Source organism: Dermacentor silvarum, chromosome 4, assembly GCF_013339745.2.
Source record: "Dermacentor silvarum isolate Dsil-2018 chromosome 4, BIME_Dsil_1.4, whole genome shotgun sequence".
In the NCBI taxonomy this organism is placed as follows: Eukaryota; Metazoa; Arthropoda; class Arachnida; order Ixodida; family Ixodidae; genus Dermacentor; species Dermacentor silvarum.
In genome coordinates, this window is record NC_051157.2 from 198,787,882 (window position 1) to 198,798,655 (window position 10,774).

The 10,774-nt window shown below is 42.3% G+C and overlaps 1 long non-coding RNA gene across 1 annotated transcript; it reads left to right on the top strand.

Annotated features, from left to right (window-relative positions):
- Nucleotides 1-1,041: 1,041 nt before the first annotated feature.
- LOC125944907 (uncharacterized) lies at nt 1,042-9,980 on the top strand. The gene is made up of 3 exons (XR_007466595.1): nt 1,042-1,207; nt 1,268-1,433; nt 9,292-9,980. It is a non-coding gene; the product is annotated as an uncharacterized LOC125944907 (long non-coding RNA).
- Nucleotides 9,981-10,774: the final 794 nt, after the last annotated feature.

Consider the following 10,774-nt stretch of genomic DNA (forward strand, 5'->3'; position numbering starts at 1 on the left):
CACAGCTACAATTTGTAAATTGCAGTATGGGCCAAAGGTAATCAGTTATAAACATAATTAGTGAATGTTTGTTAATTAGTCGATTATGCATTTCAATTTTTTGTGCTAGTGATGTCCCCCTCTTCGAGTGGACCAGCTCAAGAGCTAGAACTGTGCCATCTGCCACAGGCAACCTTTAAACATTTTTAATGTTCGCTGAAATGCCTGGTATATATATATATATATATATATATATATATATATACATGGTGGCCCATCCATCATGCACAAAAATTTAAGAATATTCAAATGCCACGTAGCTGGACAGAACCGAGGTAATGTTTGCCGTCTTTTGAGGTACTTAAATTATTTCTTGTTCCGCCTAATTACATAATTAGTATTATTTCATCAACTTCTGAAATATATTTAAATGAAAAGTGTCAATAAGAAAATCGTAGAGCAACATGAAAAACTTTCGATATAGCCTTCTGTTGCTCAATACGTGCTACGTAAAAATTTTTCCGATTGTGAAAGGAGCCCGTGAATACATGCAAAATTGCCGCACTGACTGGCTGCTCAAGGCACTTTGCGTGTATTTTCAGGCTTCTTTCATGCTGGAAAAAAACTTATGTAGGACATATTCAGCAACAGTAAGCTGTAGTTTTTCGTGTTGCTCAACAATTTTCTCGATGACACTTTTCATCTAATATTTGTAAAGTTGAATAATTATTTAGACTAAATATGTAATTAGGCGGAATAGAAAACTTGGGTATCTCCAAGTGGGGGGACGACAAACAACATTACCTTGGTTCTGTCCAGCTACGCGGCATGTGCATAATTTAAAATCTTGGTGCATGATAGTTCGTACACCTTGTATATACATTAGTCCCAGTATTGTAAATAATTAAGCCAACATGTGTACATGCCTATACTGGTTTTCAGGGCTTTAACATGTCGTTGACACCTATTTACGTATAAGCCAAAGCATTTAATTCACTATAGACTCTCGGGGAAAACATCACGAGCCTGAGCAAGCACTGAAATGCCTTATTTGTACTTATGCTTGGTCACATGCTTATTTGTAACCTGTGTATACTTTCAGCTTTCCCATGGTGCTGCTCTGGTGGACATTAATTCTTATATGCCTTTAATTTTCTTTTACACCAGGAATGTGCCAGTGATGAAGACCTTGGGGACATGTCATGTTCTCCTTTCATCATTGCAAAAGGTATTTTCTGTGGTACCACACCCGGGCGAGCATTCCTGATTTACTACTTCTTTTGTGCAGGAGGCAGTTTTATTACTGCAAGGAACTTCACCATATGCATTGACACCCTGCCAGTGATACACGCAACAAACCCATGCCAGGCATTCCGGCTCATGTTTTTTGCACACTTTGCGTTTAATCTTGCGTACCCTAAGGACACAAGCCTCTGCTTGGAGTTCATACAGCGGTAAGTACCGAGTTCACTTGTTAACTGAGCTGTGATTACCTTTCTTGTTTTGGTTGTTACACTTCTCACATGTGCAGTGATGATAAAGTTATATAGACATATTCATGTATCATAGGACCCTTTTATGATATTGCTGATAAGTACAAAAGCAATCTTGAAGCAGGAAAATGTTTGCTGAACCCAAACAACTAATCAGCTGTGGAATGAAATTTGGAGGCTGCTGCTGCTTGGTTTCTGCCGCTAGTAAAATAGGGCTCTAAGGAAGTTCATGTACATGCATAGAAAGGAAACACAGAGAAAACTATTTTTTTCTGGAGTTTGTGTTCAACCACTTCTTGACTGATTTGGCTGTACTATTGGCATTGCATGGTGCTCAGTTACTAATATCGATGGCTCGGAGTGGGTGGTACTGTTGCTTCTGAGATTGTGTAGGAGTGTGTGGCTATTTCGGAGAAATTATGGACACTGCTCACAGAGGTCATAGATATTTGGCCAAGGCAGCACAGGACCCAGAGGGGTGATTTTGCTGGAAAGTGTGTGTGTGCATTCAATACCAGTAATCATTTGGTGGTCAGGTAACCATTAATATTTATGGGTAAATTGGAATGTGTTGTCATGCTGATTTTATGCGTCGTGGATGGTGCATCGCAGAAATTGCCAGCATTCTTTTGCTATTGGTGAGTATGAGGAGTTGTGTGCATAAAATTTGTGATGGTTTGATCGCATTTCCACTAGAGTTACTGAGGGCGTATTGGTATAATGCTTTGTTTCTGCTGGAGGTCTGGCAGCTGATGTGGTTCTGGCATTATCTGGCGTGTATGCTATAGCTAGGGTTTGAACATCCCGGCTTTTATTTTTTGATAATTCAATGGACTGTCTTTGGTGTTTGTTTCAGGAGGCATTTTTTTATAAACATTATTTCATGCAAACATCTTTCTGTTGTTTATCAGTAACATAATGTGAAGTGTTTCTGCCGTAAAAGGTCAGTGTATGTATATCTTGACCCTGTTAGTACAATCAGTCAACTCAGAAGTAATATATGCACATAGTTATATCACCGTCGCAAAAAAAGTACCAGAAGCTAAATGATGCAGCAATCAAGACTAAAATGCAATTGTACTTCTGAAAACAGTTTTGTAGCATTATCAATCGTGGCAAACAGAACATGACGCTTTTTTGTGATGCTTATGCACATATTCACGTTAGTTTCCTGTGCTCTTACTTGAGTGATCATAGAGGAATCTTGAAGAATGAGAAAAAAACAAGATGCCACGAGCAAAACAAAAAAACGGTGAACTGTAATGGCAGCACTTCAAGTGCAATCTGTGATAGAGCCCACACCCTTTTGATAGAGTGGTGACAAATTTCCATTGTTACAACTTAGCATGTGTGCTGTCACCAGTATTATTAATGAAAGATAAAGCTATGCTGCTGTGTTCTTTTTCATTGCGTGGTGGCGATATGGTGATGGTGATATGGCTGATATGGTGAAGCATTCAAAGCCACATGCTGATTGTTCACATTATTTTCAATGATGTTTCTGCGGTCTTTTTCGAAGTTCTCTGACTCACCGAAATGTGCATTCAGCACATAGGATTTCGCATGCAACATCTGAGAATTAGTCTTTGTTTAGCGGCTTTTGCCTTTCACCTGCACTGTAGTTATGTAGTTAGCGGGTTGGCACATGCAAAGCGGGTGTGTCATATTAGCGTAATATAGACACTGGCGTTTGACTGATGACTGGAGCATGTGAGATCGCAGCCTACTTCTGGGTGCTTGCAGTCAGACATAGTGCTGGATGGGCGTGTCTACATTCCATTCAGCAAGTAAAGCGCCCAGGATAGCCGCACGCGAAAAACATTCCCTAAAATATGTTCAAAGTCATCAGCCTCGTCTTGTTTACTACAGATTCTTTTCACTGAGTGGAAGAGTGAGGCAACTATGGAACACTTGTGTAATGGCGCGTAGAGATTTCAAAACAAATGTAGCAGCTGGTGTGCGTTTTCTGAAAATGTTGATTGTCATTCGTGAAGATTCTCGGAAGATGAGCGCATCAAGGAAAGACAGGCGGCTATCATCGCCTTCAAAAGTAAACTGCATTACTTGTTCCAGCTTGTTCAGGTATTTAGCGAAGGGATCCACGGGTTATTTAAGAAAAAGAAGCGGCTTTTCATGTACCTCATACTGCATGGCACAGGGAGGTAGTTGAATGATTGCATTTTAATTGTAAAAAATGGATTCTTTTACTCGACATCTCATCATCAGCCCAGCTATGCAGCTGCAGGGCAAAGGCCTCTTATATTCCTCCAAAAACTGTTCTGTTGCAGCTGCACCCAGCTCATCCCCGCAAACTTCCTCATTTCATCTGCCTACCTAGCTTTCATGACGCCCCCCCTGTTACATTTCCTTTCTCTTGGACTCCATTCCATTGTCCTAACAGACCAAACGGTGATCTTGTCTTGTATTATGCCCTACCCATGCCCATTTCTTCGTTTCGATTTCAGCTAGGATATCATTAACTTGCGTTGGTTCCCTGACCCAATCAGCTCTCTTCCTGTCTCTTAACGTTACACCGATAATTTTCCTTTCATTGCTCGCTGGGCTGTCCTCAATATTTCAATCCTTTTTGTTAGGTTTCTGCACGACGGGTTAGTACACTCAAGGTACAGCTGTTATATACCTTACTCTTAAGGGATGTTGACAAGCTGCTTGTTATGATTTCAGAGGGCCTGCCAAATGTCTTCCGCCCTATTCTTATTCTTTGACGTATGTATTGATGTATTGTGAGGCTGCCACCTTTTTTTTGTATGCGTGCTGCTTTCGTGGACACTCATTCAGTGGAACACCAGCTCGCATGTTGAGCACTGCACTCAACACCAGCTACCCAGAAGTGTATCCTCAAGAAAAAAGTATATAACAGCTGCATCTTACCGGTACTTAACTACGGCGCAGAAACCTGGAGGCTTGAAAAACGGGTTCAACTGACATTGAGGACGATGCAGTGAGCAATGGAAAGGAAAATGATAGGTGTAACGTTGAGGGACAAGAGAGCAAAGCGAGTCAGGGAACAAACGCGGCTTAATGGCATCTTAGTTGAAATCAAGAATAATGGGCATTAAATAATAAAATCGGCATGGGCATGCCATGTAATGAGAAGGCAAGATAGCCGATAGGCATTAATGATAACAGATCGGATTCTAAGAGAAGGCAAGTGCAGCAGGAGGCGGCAGAAAGTTAAGTGGGTAGATGAGATTAAGAAGTTTGCGGCGATGACGTGGCTGCAGCTAGCACAGGATCGGGTTATTTGAGGAATATGGGAGAGGGCCTTTGTCCTGCAGTCGGCATAGTCAGGCTGATGATGCTTACCCAGAAGTAGGCTACAAACATGCATTGTAGGCATCAGTGATACCTGTGTGATGTGCATACTGCACATGTGCAAACCTGCAAGCTTATTAGTGCTTGTGAAAGACAAGCAAAAAATATTTCGCAGGTGTACATGCAAAATTTCGTTTCCCAACTGCATACCGACGAGTTGGGGAATGTTAAAAAATTATTGAAGGAAATACGTGAACAATCGGCGTGGGGCTTTCAATTCTCTTAGCAAATGTTTTATTGTGAATGCACTGCTGCTGTCCCTCCCACGGGAATGTGGCGTCAGGGTGAAGCCTCGTGCTCCGTGAGGGTGAAAGGGAATGCCAGGTTGTGTCCATCAGCAGTTGACGTATAGTGGTGCTTGTGTCAGCGATGACGTCAATTGAGAGATGCAGCCACGCCAAGGTCTCTCTCCCGCATGTGCCCTTCCTTGCTTGTTTGCGAAAGTGTGTCTCCGTTCTCGAGAACTGCACGCTTTGTCAATCCCTGTTTAGCATGCTCCCGGCTGTTAGCTCCCGCTTCCCAGGCCTAGCTCCAGGATACCAGGGAGGAAAGATGTTAGATGCCAGCAAGAACCAAGAGGCGTGTTTGGTGTGCTGACAGCAAAGGCAACAGAGGCAACGAAAGCGTGAGGCTAGACAGATCAAAGGACCAGCACTAGATGATGTAAGCAAAGTGAGCTCGGCTAGCGGAACAATGTGTTCGTCGCCAGCACCGAGAAGTAGATGCAGGAGCCTGTCATTGCATGCTGGAAGCGCATAGGCTTGAGTGTCAGATGCCCAGCGAATAAGAGAAGCAACGCAAGTGAGAAGCAGGCACTGTAGCGAAGAAACACCAGCGAGAGGACGAAGCATACCATCATGCAAAAGGCATTCATTGAGTGATCAGTGGAGGTGATTACTTCACGTTACACGGGTGGAAGCGTGCCATCATGATCTTGCACAAACAAGAGCAGCAAGCCTACGGGATCCTGTCAATGAAAGGCGAATGCATTATTGCGGCAAGTTCTGGTAAACCAGCGAAAGGAAATATGGAATGCTCCGACGCAAGTTTAGATATTTCAATGCTACAAAATCGCAAAAGCAAGAACGTCATTTGGAGAAGCTTTTATCATAAAAGCATTTGGGCAAAATCACCACTGCTTACACATATTGCTCGCATCAGATTGTTAGTCTGTCCAACATTTTGTTTCTTCCGGTCACTGTCCTAGTGAGGCAGAGGCATGGGTGCTTACAAAAAATGTCAGCATCATGGCTACATCTCGAGCCGTTAAGTATGCAAACAGTCCATACACTGAATCACAAAGGTTGAAATCTGCCACCTGTCTGCAAGATCTTGGGGTTCCTTTGTGCACTGTACTTAAAGCAATACCACTATATTTTCCCCCATTGTGAGCAAGGCTGCTTTCTCAGAACTGAACTGTTAGTTGAGTTGTTTTTTGGTAGAAGCTCTTTTATTTTCCACCATGTACCTTCCTGACAACACTGGCTTCCATGGGACTCCTGATTTTGAGCCTTGAAAAAAAAACAATTACTTGTGTGAATGTTAATGATGGTAACTATTTTTCTAATGCCATAACGGCAGCTTGCCAATGAGTGCTATAGCAAAGGTATTTTGTCTTTATTATGTGAGGTCTGAGAATAGTTTGAACTAACATGTCACCAAAAGTTTGAGCCCCATAAGAAAAATAAAGCAACAATAGATGTGGAGGTACCACCAAGGCTGGCATTGCTCCCACTTGTCAGATACAGGTTTGCTACTAATGCAAAGTTTTGATTTTTTGTATTTTGGTTTCCGTTCACTTCAGCATGAAGGCTTGAGTGCTTCTTCATATTGCGACTATAGTCAGATACAATTCAACATTGCGGCGGCAAATGCCCCCCCCCCCAAAAAAAAAACAATGGCATCGACTGATTGTCATGACTGTGTGGTTAATTCACGTACACTTGCTAATACATCACACCAGCCAGCAAGGGGAAGGGATTAACCACAAATTAATCAAATGCGCTGCAACATCATGGCCGGTTGATGCCTTCGGCTTGAGAACTTCCTCTTTGTGGCATTTGCACCTGCAGTCTTGAGTTGTATCCCACTATAGAAGGTAATTGTGTATTCCAACACTTTTACTATAGCAGCACACACATCACTTCATGCTGCCTCAATAAATTGGCTCCCAGTCAATTGTGAAAGGATTAGTGATGAGAGGTACAGAATAGTTTATAGCTGCATTTCACGTGAAGCTTTCTTGATGGGTGCATTGTAAGCCGCAGATGGTTCTTTTGAAGTGCATCTGCAGTATAGTGTATATTTGGAAGTTGCAGCGTGTCTGTGCAGCATGTTGCACAGACACGCTGAGGTATGCCGACGACGGCCACTGAGCATGATAGTGAAAGTGCCTTCCTTGAAGCTCAGTTTAAGCGCACCGTAAGGCAAGATACTGAAAATAGTTAATACTTGCATTACAGAGGTTTGAATGTGGGCCAAACTAGTAGTGTTTGGAGATAGCATAACACTGAAAATGCATGGCTTCCAAATTAAGATCGCAACACTCAACCAAATGTGTTACTAAAGCTACTTCCTAATTTCAGCATTTTGATTCCATCTGAGCCATCTGCTTGGTTGTTGCTTGAGGTTGTGATTAGAAAAGTTTTTCACTCAGGACAGTGGGCACTTTGTATTTTTGGACAATGGAAGCTGGGTGCAGAAATGAGTAGCAGTTGTGTGAGATCGGATGATGTTCTCAAATTCACACACCAGCCTTCTCTGCAGCACAGGAGGTCATTTTAGACTTGTGTGTCATTAGTAGAGCATTAGTCATATAATAAGAAGCCAACAAGGACAGCACAGGGGAAATCGCATATACCTAATAATTGAAATAAAGAAATGGCAAACTAATGCAAATGAAAGTGGTTGAAAAAACAACTGGCTGCAGGTGGGGAACCAGCCCATGTCTTCGCATTACGCGTGCGATGCTCTTACCAATTGAGCTACCGCAGCGCCTTTTTCCCATCCACTTTAGGGGCACTTATGTTTATCTACTGGAACTAAACCTGGGAGTGTTAGCCAGTCCCACACCTCACGGCCTTGACAGGGGATTTGGAACATCCTTTTTTTTGTCGCAGGTGTCACATGTACGTGATCTTTTTGGGTGAAGGTAACTGGTTGATAAACTCGCACATGCTACCTGAAGGCATCAATGCTGCCGGACTCGAAGTCTCAAAAAGATCACGTACACGTGACGACTGCGACAAAAAAACGTCCCACATCCGCCGTCAATGTCGTGAGGTGTAGCGCTGGCTAACACTCCCATGTTTAGTTCTAGTAGATAAAAATAAATCGCCCAGAAAGTGGATGGGAAAACGAGCCGTGGTAGCTGAGTTGGTAAGAATATTGCATGCGTAATGCGAAGACGTGAGCTCGTGCCCCACCTGCAGCCAGTTGTTTTTTCATTCACTTTCATTTCCAATAATTTATCATTTCTTTTAATAAGTACATGTAATTTCCCCTATGCTGTCCTTGATGTCTTTGTTGGCTTCTTACGATATGACTAATAAAAATCGAGCCCGCGGTCCCCTTTCTCCTCAGTTCTGTTAATTCCTGCTTCACTAAACTGCACATTTCTGTCACCCATCCAGATTAATGGCAATTTGTAGGACGAAGCACTTAATATGTGCTGCAAACTTATTACCTGCAAATAAATTTTTTGCTCAGAGCTGTACTTTTGGGTGGCCCAAAATGGGTATGCTGATGATTCAGCCTACTTAGTCATAGAAACCGACATATTGTTACTGTGGTGGCAGATAGTTCTAGAAAGGGACGTTGAAGACAAATTGAAGTTGGCCTTTTTTTGGCAGATTACTGTGGTCTAATTGCACAGAGGCTAAAATGGTGCTTTTATAGGCTAGAAAAGACCTAGAAACAAAGTACATGTGTTGTCGTCACTGGCTTAATTGTTTTGTAAGCAGTCTGCAGTGCATTTTCACCTCAAGTTTATCGCCGTGGTTAACAGGGGCCGCTACGCCTCAAGTCACTTCAAAATATTTGTCATGGAGTCCTTTTCGGTGTATGAATCACAAGCTAGACATAACGGCCAGGCTAATATTTAAATTTGCCTGTCCTTTTGCTGCCACACAAACAACAAATTGGGAAAGTGCCACAAATGGATTTTTCCTGAGAATTACAATTTGCATGGAGTTGTTTGGTTTCCTTTAGCACCCAGTGATGGTGTTCGGTGAAGTTTTTATCCAGGTAATAAAACACTAGGCTCGTTAAAACCTGATTCAAGTGATCATTTAGGAAACATTCATTTTGGGTTAAAAGTTGCTAGTTTTGTACTGAACACTAAAGATTACTGAAATATGGGCTTTAAAGGAATCTAACTTTGGGGTGGATGGAAGGATAGCAGTCTTGTCTTTCGTTATTTCTTCGAAGGAAATACAGATATTTTCACTGTACGAAGTGTAACGACATTCTATCCTTGCTTCAGGACCATTGCAGGTGTCAATCCTGGCAGGGGAACGAAGATAGAGCGCACAAAGAAAAAACAACACTGCCTCTCCCCAAAAGTTGCTTCCCTCATCACATCGTTGCAAGACTTCGACTTTTAACTGTTCTGAAACTTCAAAACTTTTTCATTACACACAGTTGGGCAACTGACCGACTATATTCTACTACATCGGGCTCTTCTGTAAGTGTTTCAATATATACACCATTGTCATTTCTTTTCATGCACTGTGATAATGCAAATGGTCTGTTTAATGCCTTATGCCTTCTTGCTTTTATCTCACTGCTTCATGCAGTACTAGTGTCAAGCAAGGCACAATTTTCCTTATTTGTATTTTTGGCATTAGTTTCATGACCGGTTGTATGCATTTTATTGTAATACTATTTTGATATGTATATTATAGTTTCAAGATTGGAACGTATAAGCAGAGTGAATTAATATTTTATGGTTACACTGTGATAATACAACAGCTTGTCACATGCCTTATGTTTTGTTTGTATCTCGGTGCTTAATGCAGTACTAGTGTCAAGCAAGGCGTAGTTTGCCCAAGACACCTTCCTTATGTATAAACTTGTCATTACAGTTTAGTGACTGGTTGGACTTATTGTAATACTACTTTCTCCATTGTATTAAATATATTTTTATATTGTAGTTGTAAGGTTGAACGTACTAAGTAGAATGAACCAATATTTTATGGTTACACTGCGAAAAGCGAACGCTGTTTCATGCCTTGTGTCTTGTTGCTTGTATCTCACTGCTTCATGCAGTACTAGTGTCATGCAGAATTGATGCTTGTTAGGCGAGTTGGTGGTGCGTAAGTGCTAAAACAGAGTGAAGCAAGCCGGGACAAGAAAGAGCACACAACACGAGCGCTGACTTTCACAAATACGCACAAGAACCACCAGCATGAAATTGAAAGCATAGCCGATACAACTCAGCCTTTTGCTGATTGCCAACGATCTAAAAACATGAGTTCTTTTCTGATAGTTCCAGCGATGCCACGCTCACACACCTGTTAACTGCACATGTAATATTCATTGCCTCGATAAGCTCCCTAACCCGCTAGTCCTTGTGACAGTCGGTAATCTGACTCTGCTCAAACAAAGGCACGCATGGCCTAGAACGGCACCTTCACCTAGATTGAGTGCTACATTGACGGTAGTGCAGGCTACAATGGTTACAATGTTAATTAGAGCAACCAGGGCCACCTCAGCCCGCACTGGCATCAGTGCGGCACGCAATCGGTGACGGAGCCATTCAAAGCCATGTGTGCCTTTCCTTGAACAGTCATATCAACCGTCGCAAAGACGAGCGGGTTAGGAAGACTATCGAGCCAATGAATTTTGCATGTGCAGGTAACAGGTGTGAGCGTGTCATCGCTGGCACTATGAAGAAAAGAGCTGGGGTGTACTGGTGTGTGTCAGTCACCCTGATTCTTTTCAGTTTCAAGCTGGCGGTCTACGTG